The sequence below is a fragment of the Halichoerus grypus genome, unplaced genomic scaffold (genome assembly GCF_964656455.1).
Source record: "Halichoerus grypus unplaced genomic scaffold, mHalGry1.hap1.1 HAP1_SCAFFOLD_196, whole genome shotgun sequence".
Taxonomy (NCBI): Eukaryota; Metazoa; Chordata; class Mammalia; order Carnivora; family Phocidae; genus Halichoerus; species Halichoerus grypus.
In genome coordinates this window covers 17,501-28,376 of record NW_027555123.1, presented here as the reverse complement: position 1 = coordinate 28,376, position 10,876 = coordinate 17,501, and positions in this window count along the sequence as shown.

Below are 10,876 nucleotides of genomic sequence, written 5' to 3'. Positions count from 1 at the left end.
CAACAATCAATAAACTGTTAATGTTGCTTTAGAGGAGTGTGCTTGCTGGGCCCATAACTCGGTGGATGAGTTAGAACAGTCCCTGTCAGGCCTCCCTTAGCCCTTAGCCCTTAGCCCTTATCACTCCATGCTTGTGTTTGGCCTCTGACCGCTAAGATACCACCATCATGTGTTCAAGGTCCTCCTCAGACTCAGCCAGCCACACCATGCCACACCCTCCTACCTGCACACCCACCCCTGGAAGGCATTATAGTAAGACATCATCCCCCACATTCATGATTCCCAAAGGGTTTACTGGAGTTTCCTGGGTTAGGAAAAGGAGGGGACTCTTTTTGCCCCCAGATGAGGTGAGCTCTTCAGACACCCTCTTTCCCCTTCCCCTCCTCCCTCCCTCCCTTTCCTTCCTCCCTCCCTCCCTCCCTCCCTCCCTCCCTTCCTTATCTCTCTCCGAAATTTGCAAGCTGCAGCCTAAGGGTTAGGGGGAGTTGAGGAAAGCCATTGAATGGAGGGAAGCTCCAGGCTCTGACTTTAACAGAAAGCTTTCTGCATTTGAATGAAGCGATTGAATGAGGCCCATTAGAATGGATCACCCTGAACGTCCCATCAGCCGCCCCAGCCCCACCCCATCCTCCCCCCCCAACTGAAGTTCTCTGGTCGAATTGGAACAGTGGGGGGGGGGGGGGGCTGTCCATCCTAAGTTGGCAACTAGGCCCCTGGCCCATAGGGAAAAAAATCACGCACGGGTACAGATGAGTTGGTAGCTCAGGCAAAGTGGTCAAAGTGTTGGCAAGGTTTCTGTGGATGAGGGGAGATTTGTTCTGGGACCACCCTCCCATATACATCTCTGGCTGAGAAGTGGGCAGGGGAGCCCTGTGGGGGTGGGGGGGGCGGGACCCACATCTGGAGCTCGGCGTGGACTATAGCCGCTGCCTGCCCGGGTGTGTGTGCCTGTGTGTGTGTGTGTGTGGGGGGGCGCTGAGGGCTAAGGGCTGAGGGTGGTGGGGTCTGCTCACGCTGACTCCTGCAACTCAATTCATTCTGGGAACCTTCTGTTGTTTCTGCTGAGGTGCCAGGTGCTGTGATGACCAAAGCTAAACTCCTCTCTTTGCCTAGTTCTTAAAAGGCCTGATTCTAAATGGGCAGAAGACATGAACAGACATTTTTTCAAAGAAGACATCCAAATGGCCAACAGACACATGAAAAAGTGTTCAATATCGCTCGGCATCAGGGAAATCCAAATCAAAACCTCAATGAGATACCACCTCACACCAGTCAGAATGGCTAAAATTAACAAGTCAGGAAATGACAGATGTTGGCGGGGATGTGGAGAAAGGGGAACCCTCCTACACTGTTGGTGGGAATGCAAGCTGGTGCAGCCACTCTGGAAAACAGTATGGAGGTTCCTCAAAAAGTTGAAAACAGAGCTACCATATGATCCAGCAATTGCACTACTGGGTATTTACCCCAAAGATACAAAAGTAGGGACCCGAAAGGCTACGTGCACCCCGATGTTTATAGCAGCAATGTCCACAATAGCCAAACTGTGGAAAGAGCCAAGATGTCCATCAACAGATGAATGGATAAAGAAGATGTGGTATATATATACAATGGAATATTATGCAGCCATCAAAAGGAATGAGATCTTGCCATTTGCAACGACGTGGATGGAACTGGAGGGTATTATGCTGAGCGAAATAAGTCAAACAGAGAAAGACATGTATCCTATGACCTCACTGATATGAGGAATTCTTAATCTCAGGAAACAAACTGAGGGTTGCTGGAGTGGGGGGTGGGGTGGGAGGGATGGGGTGACTGGGTGATGGACACTGGGGAGGGTATGTGCTATGGTGAGCGCTGTGAATTGTGCAAGACTGTTGAATCTCAGATCTGGACCTCTGAAACAAATAATGCAATATATGTTAAGAAAGAAAAAAAGAAGAAGAATGTAGCAGGAGGGGAAGAATGAAGGGGGGGAAATCAGAGGGGGAGAAGAACCATGAGAGACGATGGACTCTGAAAAACAAACTGAGGGTTCTAGAGGGGAGGGGGGTGGGAGGATGGGTTAGCCTGGTGATGGGTATTGAGGAGGGCACGTTCTGCATGGAGCACTGGGTGTTATGCACAAACAATGAATCATGGAACACTATATCGAAAACTAATGATGTAATGTATGGGGATTAACATAACAATAAAAAAATAAAAAATAAAAGGCCTGATTCTCCTGTTATCTTGTTAAATGGACTGACCCCTGCACCCTCCCATCCTGCCAGACCCCTTGTGCAAATACTTCCACTTGAAGAGTTCTTTCTCTGAATCCAGAAAATAAACAAACAACACCCACCACCCACACCCACCCCATTGCCACAAATACCTAGCAAAGACAAAGCTAGCTGGTCTCCTTCTGCCTCAAGGCACTTTAGAGAGTCACTCTCTTACACACACCTTAGGCTCCATTACAGGCTGCTGTCTCCCTTTCTCTGGCACAATTCCATCCCTGGAGGAGCCCCATATCGCATCTGCAGCCGTGAGCTGGAGACAGTATGCTCAAGTAACCGGGTGGTAGCACCGTAACTTTGAAATGACCTACACCCCAAGTCATCCATAAACACGGTCCCTGGAAATCTTTGACATTCACGTGCCTCTGATGAAATCCTTGCTTTGGAAACTCCAGCACCCATAGCCAATCTTGTCCATGTTCTGCTAACCTTTGCTCGCCCTCTGTTCGCCTGATATTTTGCCTGATTGTTTACACAGAAATTAGATCCCATCCGGCAAGAGCTGAATCCGAGTCCTCTGCTCACCCCACGACGGAAAAGAATATGCACAGGCCTGCATCCCTCTTCTCCTTCTCCACCATGTCAGAAGAAAAGGTGGCCCTCCCTCCTCCCATCAAAACCCAAACCCGAGATAAGACTTAGATATAAAGGAAACCAGCATACTGTTTTGAACTATAGACACTTGTAAAAACTAGCAGCAGCAGCAAGCAAGGAAACACACAAACCACCACCCCACCACAGGTGCAAGGAGGGTGCGCTGACTCACTGAATCTCCCCCTTTTCTCCCCAGAAGCATCCCCCACCCATCCCCCCGGAAGATGTCCTCCCTATGCCAGAAGGGGAGTGAGTGACGTTCTTTTCTTCCTTTTTTTGTTTTTAATTATTCTTTTTAAAAGACTTGTATTTATTTGAGAGAAGGGGTGGGGGGAGGGAGGGAGGGGGAGAGAGAGAGAGAGAGAGAGAGAGAGAGAGAGAGAGAGAGAGGGAGAGAGAGAGAGAGAGGAAAGCAGACTCTCCGTGGAGCAGGGAGCCCGACGTGGGGCTGGATCCCGGGACCCTGAGCTCGGGGCCTGAGCCGAAGGCAGGCAGACGGTTCACGGATTGAGCCAGCCAGGCGCCCCAGCTTTCTTGTTTCTTTGTCTGCCTGCTTGCCTGCGTGTGGGGTCTGTGGATGTCTGATGCCTGTCCTGTGATTTCGTGGGGAGGTGGGCCATCTTTCCTCCTTCGAATGGCCTTTGCGCATTTGTCAAACTTCTGTCGGGCTTGGGCCTATCTGTTTGGGTATCTGTTCCGTTCCATCCGTCGACGTGTCTCTTTTGTCTGCCAACATCACAGGGTCTCTATCGCCTGTATACATAAGCATTAAACGGGGCTGGCCGGGGGTGGGGGGGGAGGGGGGGAGACGACGACTTTATTTCCTGAGTTTTGTTTTGTTTTCTTCGAAATCACCACAGCGATTCTAATTCCTTTTGCCTGTCTGCTTGTTTATGTAATCTGTACACCCATCCAGTGCGGTGCTGGAACTCACGACCCCCGCAGATCAAGAGTCGCGGTCACGTGGGCCTCCTCCGACCGAGCCAGCCAGGTGCCCTGAAGTACGTGTACTTGAAAAACCGATGTGACCATGAGAGACAATGGACTCTGAAAAACAAACTGAGGGTTCTAGAGGGGAGGGGGTTGGGAGGATGGGTTAGCCTGGTGATGGGTATTGAGGAGGGCACGTTCTGCATGGAGCACTGGGTGTTATGCACAAACAATGAATCATGGAACACTATATCGAAAACTAATGATGTAATGTAGGGGGATTAACATAACAATAAAAAAAAATAAAAAAAAAAACCGATGTGAAGCCTGCACCCGTGACCTTTTTTTTTTTTTTTTATTAGATGCACCCGTGAAGTGTTTACTGCGAAACCTTTTGATCGTCGCACTCTTGAGTTGAGGCCGTACCAGTAAAGAACGTAGTTTAGCCAACTGAGGAAGAGATCAGCTTTAAAGGAAAACCTTCTTTTCACGTTTGTGATGTCTGGTCCATTCTCTCAACTCGATCGATGTCCAGCCTTCAGAGCCACATTATTTGCTTGGTTTCTCTCTCGTCTGTGCTTCCTCGTGTACTTTCCTAATGCTCAGGATTTATGGTTTACGGAGAACAGTTTTCAGCCTGGTGTGTGTGTGTGGGGAGGGGGGGTGCGGGGGGAATGTTGTGAAGTGGGATCAGGGATTCACGCGGGTAAGGAGGAGGCAAGGAGAAAGGCTTGGTTGGGAAGGAAACCATTAAAGGTCCATGTTGAAATGGTGAAGTTTATTTTATTTATTTATTTATTTTTTTTTTTTCCAGATTTTATTTATTTATTTGACAGAGAGAGACAGCGAGAGAGAGAGAGAGAGAGAGAGAGAGAGAGAGAGAGAGAGAGAACACGGGCAGGGGGAGTGGGAGAGGGAGAAGCAGGCCTCCCGCGGAGCAGGGAGCCCGACGTGGGGCTCGATCCCGGGACCCTGGGCTCGTGTGACCTGAGCCGAAGGCGGGCGCTTAACGACTGAGCCACCCCCCAGGCGCCCCGAAATGGTGAAGTTTTTTTTTTTTTTTTAATTTTTTTTATTGTTATGTTAATCCCCATACATTACATCATTAGTTTTAGATATAGTGTTCCATGATTCATTGTTTGTGCATAACACCCAGTGCTCCATGCAGAACGTGCCCTCCTCAATACCCATCACCAGGCTAACCCATCCTCCCAACCCCCTCCCCTCTAGAACCCCCAGTTTGTTTTTCAGAGTCCATCGTCTCTCATGGTTCTTCTCCTCCTCCGATTTCCCCCCCTTCATTCTTCCCCTCCTGCTACATTCTTCTTCTTCTTTTTTTCTTTCTTAACATATATTGCATTATTTGTTTCAGAGGTACAGATCTGAGATTCAACAGTCCTGCACAATTCACAGCGCTTACCAGAACACATACCCTCCCCAGTGTCCATCACCCAGTCACCCCATCCCTCCCACCCCACCCCCCACTCCAGCAACCCTCAGTTTGTTTCCTGAGATTAAGAATTCCTCATATCAGTGAGGTCATATGATACATGTCTTTCTCTCTTTGACTTATTTCGCTCAGCATAATACCCTCCAGTTCCATCCACGTCGTTGCAAATGGCAAGATCTTATTCCTTTTGATGGCTGCATAATATTCCATTGCATATATATACCACATCTTCTTTATCCATTCATCTGTTGATGGACATCTTGGCTCTTTCCACAGTTTGGCTATTGTGGACATTGCTGCTATAAACATCGGGGTGCACGTAGCCTTTCGGGTCCCTACTTTTGTATCTTTGGGGTAAATACCCAGTAGTGCAATTGCTGGATCATATGGTAGCTCTATTTTCAACTTTTTGAGGAACCTCCATACTGTTTTCCAGAGTGGCTGCACCAGCTTGCATTCCCACCAACAGTGTAGGAGGGTTCCCCTTTCTCCGCATCCCCGCCAACATCTGTCACCGAAATGGTGAAGTTTAATGTAGTAAGAGTTACCTTTAATCGAAGGAATTCTTGCTGGAGGTTGCTTCTCCCCTCTCCTCCCTGGATAGGGGAGTGAAGTTTTTTCGAGGTCCCTAGTGGACACAGAAAGCGTTCAAGGGCCCATAGCACCTATGGATGGGGCTCTGTTGCCCTCTAGTGTCCTATCCTCTGCTACTGCTGTTCGTGGTTTCCTCTGACGACTTAGTCGTCACAGGTGTCTATCTTTGATGGTTAATGCTGCTCGGTGTCGGTTGTTTGTGTGTTTGTTTTTGAAAGCTTTTTGAGTGATCATCCAGCGTGGTGCTGGAACTCACGACCCCTGCAGATCAAGAGTCGCAGTCGCGTGGGCCTCCTCCGACCGGAGCCAGTCAGGTGCCCTGAAATGCGTTTAGTTGAAAAAGGAAAAAAGAAAAAACAAAAAACGAAGAAACAAAAAACAAAACCCAAACCTTTTTTTTTTTTCTTTTTTTTCCTTTACGGGTCAGAGGAAGTTCTACGCCTTGTTTTTCTTTTACCCTTAATAGCACGGAACAGTTCTTCTTCTTCTTCATCATCATCATCATCATCATCAATATTTAGCTCTTCTAGAGCACCTCCCCCGCCCGCCGCGTACTAGTGTTGGACGGCACGGATGTCCCGGAACTGGATTTATTGAGTGAACGGCTATTTTAACTCCCTTCCTCCCCATTCCGCGCCTCCCCCCGCCCCCGCCCCCGCCCCCGCCCCCGCCCCCGCCCCCGCCCCCGGCCCGCCCCCGCCCCCCGCCCCCGCCCCCGCCCCCGCCCCCGCCCCGTTTGTTGTCCTTGGGCGTTATCGTGGTACGTGCAGAGACGGATTCGGTTTGCAGCTTTCTGGGGGCGGTGTGTGTGTCAATCCCCCCCCCCCCCCTTGCTGTCCTGAGCTTTCTTCGTGTGCTTCAGAGAGACCTCCTCCTCCCCTTAAAATGATAGAAGGTAGAAGGTTCATCGGTGGTGGTTGTCGGAGTACTCGCCTGGTGTCGGTTTTACGGTCCTTGCCCGCCGAAATTTGTCTTAAGTCCTCCCGGAAGCCCGGGCGCCGCAGGTGTGCCACTGTGGGAGGCCCGTGCGGGGAATTTTCCGCTCGTGTCCGCTTCTCCCGGGGCGCGTCCCGTGGCCAGTTGGCCCCCTTTCCGGCGGCAGCGGCCCGGACGCGTTTTCCAAGTCTCCCCTGGGCTGCTGGAGTCGCGCCTGTGCCGGCCGGGAGCTCCCGAGGCCGCCGCCCCGGGGGCCGCCCGCCCTCCGCCCTCCGCCAGCCCCTCCGAAGCGGGCCGGGACGAGATCGGGCGGCCGGGCGGCCGGCTGTGCGCCTTGGCGGGCCCGCGATCCGGATCCGCCTCGTTGTTGTTCGCGCCGGTTGTCTCGCGCCACCTGGCGTCCGCTTTTATATAGCGTCTCCCCGCTGGAGCGTCGGCGATGTCGGCAAGGGATTGTATTTGGCCGCGGTTCCCGAGGCGGAGTTCCAGGAGGCCGGCGACGCTAGCGCGATCGTCCCGCTGTCTCCGGGCCGTCGGCGCGCGCTCCGCTCGCGGGAGATTGAGCCTCCAGGTTTGTAGGGTGGTGGTGGCGCCGCCGCCTCGCTCCCGGAGAGCCGCGTTGGGGGGCCGCCTGGACGGGTCGACCAGCACCCGCCGGTGCCCCCCCCCCTCCGCCCGCGGGGTTGCGGGGGGAAATGGGAGAGGCTGCGTCCGGCGCCCGGGCGCCATCCGGCCCCTGGCTCCCGTCGGTCGTTGGGCCTTCCGTGTCACGCTCGGGCGGTTGGGGACCGGCCTGAGCCTTGCGGGGAAGCCCGTGGATGGCGCGACGGGCCCGGCCGCGGGCACGCGTGGGGTCCCGGTCATCGGACCCGAGATTCTCACTAAGTTTTCCGAGGCCCGCTGCGGAGGTGGGGACCGGACCGGACCGGGTCGGGTCGGGCCGCGAGCGCCCCAGGGGCCCGGCTGCGGTTCCCGTTGAGGTCCGGCCTTCGGGGGGACGCCTCCGCGGTATCGCCCCCTTTCCTCAGTCCCGGCCGGGAGTCAGGGACCGGCATGGGGCGGTCCTGAGGCCCGGGGAGGAGGGCGTCCGCAGGGGCCTCCGTCGAACTTGGTGAGAATTTCTAAGTCCCAACATGGGGACGACAGGCGGACCCGGACCCGGACCCGGACCCGGACCCGGACCCGGACCCGGACCCGGACCTCTCCGGGCCGCTCCCCACTCCCGCCAAGTCCCTACTCGCTGCCGGCTGCCACCACGTTCCCGGGGTCGACCAGATGGCCCTGGGGGCTCCGGGGGGAACCGGGGGTGATGGAATAGTGCTTGGGGGCCCGTGGCCGGGCCACGGTCCCAGGAGATCCCGGTGACCTGTGGCTAGGCCCCGCCGGGCGGCGCCAGCTATTTTCTCACCCGAAATGAGCGCTTTTTGCTGCCAGGTAGGTGCTGGCACGTTGTGTTGTGGTGATCCTCTCCTTAAGAGAGGTGGGCCTCTGGGCGTGTGGCAGGGCTCCGGGCTTGACCGTGATGCCAAGCCCGGCTCTGTCGCCGCTGGCTGGAGCCGTCCGCGTGGGCCTGTGCGGCGGCTCCTGTGCCTCCAGGTGGTCCAGGCCGTTGGTGCCGCCTCCGGTCTCCAGCACCCGAGGGCAGTGTGGGCAGGGGGCGCGTGGGTCCTTTACCCCGCGCACTTCACTCTGCAGGCACCCGGCTGCGGTCGTGACAACCCCCCATCCCGCAAGGCTCCGTGCCGCGTGTCAGGCATTCTCGTTTCTGGGGTTGTCCGGCTGTTCCCGCCCTAGGGTTTTCGAGGGGGTGTCGGTGAGGCTGAAGCAGGCTCCGTCGGGTTGCTGTCCTCACCGGCCTCTCCCCTCCTCGGGACCTTCTCGGGGTTTCTGTTTTGCCAGATCGATGTGGTGCTCTCGTGCTCTCCCGGGCCGGGCCTAAGCCGCGTCAGACGAGGGACGGACGTTCATGGCGAATGGGACCGCTCTTCTCGTTCTGCCCGCGGGCCCCTCGCTCCTTCACCTCTGCCCGCCGTGGCGGTGAGGTGGGGGGTGTGGGGGGGTGTGCAGGCTCCGGCCCGACCCCGCCCTCCCGTGTTCTGCCTGACGGCGCTCGCGGGACCGGGGTCCCCTGACGCAGCAGACACTCTCGCTTGCCTCCCCTGGCTTCGTGTGGTGCGCGGCCCTCCCCGCCACGGGGAGGGCCGTCCCGGCGCCGCGCTGCTCACCCGCTTGGGCGTGCTGAGCGCGTTGCGCGTGGCTCTCCGTGGTGCCCCTGGAGCGCTCCAGGTCGTCTCAGGTGCCCGAAGCCGAGCCGGTAGCGTCGTTTCCCGTTCCCAGCGACCCCCTCCCTCGGGCCACCGCTGTCGGTGGCGTGTCCGAGGAGCGGGTGGTGGAGTCGGTAAGGGAGGCCCACCCCGCCCCCCCGTGGGACGCGGGCGCCTCGTCGTCGCCTGCCACAAGCTGTGCTGGTGGTGGGGATTGGACTTTGGTGTGGGGCGTGTGAGCCGCTTGCGGCGGGCCGAGCCAGCGCCATGGCGCTTGGCCAACCGAGGGGCTGCTGCCTTTTTGCCCGGCATGCCGTGCCTGTCTCCGTTTGTCGTTGCCTCGCCCGAGGCGCGAGGCTCCCGGTGGTCGGTGACGTGAGCATGGCGTGTGTGGCAGGGCGGAGGCGGTCTCCTTCTGGGGTCCCGGCCGCGAGCGCTCAGGATTGCCCTGTTTGCCTGTCCCCTTGCCGCGTGAACCCACCGCCCGCCCCCCGGAGCCCTTGGCTTTGTAAGGCCTTTGGAACGCCGTTCCGCGGGGCCCGGCCGGGCGGGGGGGACGATTTGGGTGGGGGCGATGCGCCCTCGGTGAGAAAGCCTTCTCTAGCGATCCGAGAGGGTGCCTTGGGGTACCGGAACCCCCCAGCCGCCGCCCCTCCTCTGCGCGTGTAGTGTGGCCACCGACGCGGGGTGACTACCGTTGCGTGTTGGGCAGAGCTCTTCCTCTCTGTGAGGGGGTCTGATTTTGCCGGCCCCGCGGTGGGGCCGAGCGCCGCTCTTTGCCTACCGCGGCCTGCGCCTCCCCCCTCCGAGTCGGGGGAGGGTCCCGCCGGGCCTGGCCGGCGTCCGGCGCGTGGGGCTCCCGCGTGCGTGTGCGAGCGAGCGCGCGCGCGGCCGCTCCCTCGCGGTGTTGTCTCCCGAGGGGCTCGGGGGGCGCCCCCCGCGCGCCCCGCTTCCCCGTGCCGCGCGAGCGGCTGTCTGCCCGCCCGCTCCCGTCCCGAGTCGCCGCTGGGGGTGGCGTTCCGGGCACGGGTCGGGCCGCTCTCGCCTGGGGGCGCTTCTCCAGGGTCGCGACTTTCCGGGACGGACCGGATGGACGGAGGTTCAAGACGGGGCCCCGCGGCGGGGGTTCACGTGGGTCTGGGCCGCAGCGGTGTGGGGCCCGGTTCGTGGGGAGGCTCGCCAAGGGTGCTGAGGCCGGCTGGCGTCCTGGGCGTCGCGGGACCGCTCTCGTGCTGGTGGCGGTGGGATCCCGTGCACGTTTACCTGGTGGCCCGGCTTGCGTCTTCGTTGGCGCGCCCTTCCCCGAACCGGTTCTCCCCCCACGCGCTCCCGGCCCTCAGCCCGCTGTGCTTCCTCCTCCCCGGCGCCGCCGACGCACTCCCGCTGCCGTTTGCCTCGACCGGATGCCTGAAGGCGCGTCTGTGTCCTCGATCCGCTCTCTCGGGACCGAAACCGGCCTCGCCGCTTGTTTGGGTGTCGTCCCCTCCCCGGGCCGTAGCTACGGGTTTTCCGGGGGGTGGTCGTCCCCAGGCGAAGTGCTCTCGGTCCCCTGGTGAGGAGGAGAGAAGGGCCCGCGCGGGTCCGGCTTCCAGCTGGGTGGCGGGGGTGGCGTCGTTGTGCGTGCGGGAGAGCGTTTCTGGGGGCCGGGCGTGACTGCGGTGGTGTTGGTGGTGTTTCGGGGCCCGAGCCCCGCGAGGTTGCCAGGGCCCGCCGTGGGGGCCAGGTCGGCGTCCTTGGGTGCCACGGGACCGCCCTTGTGCTGGAGGCCTCGGGTGGTGGGACCCCGTGTGGCCCTCGGTGTCCGACCTTTGGTCCGGAGGCGCTTTTGAAAG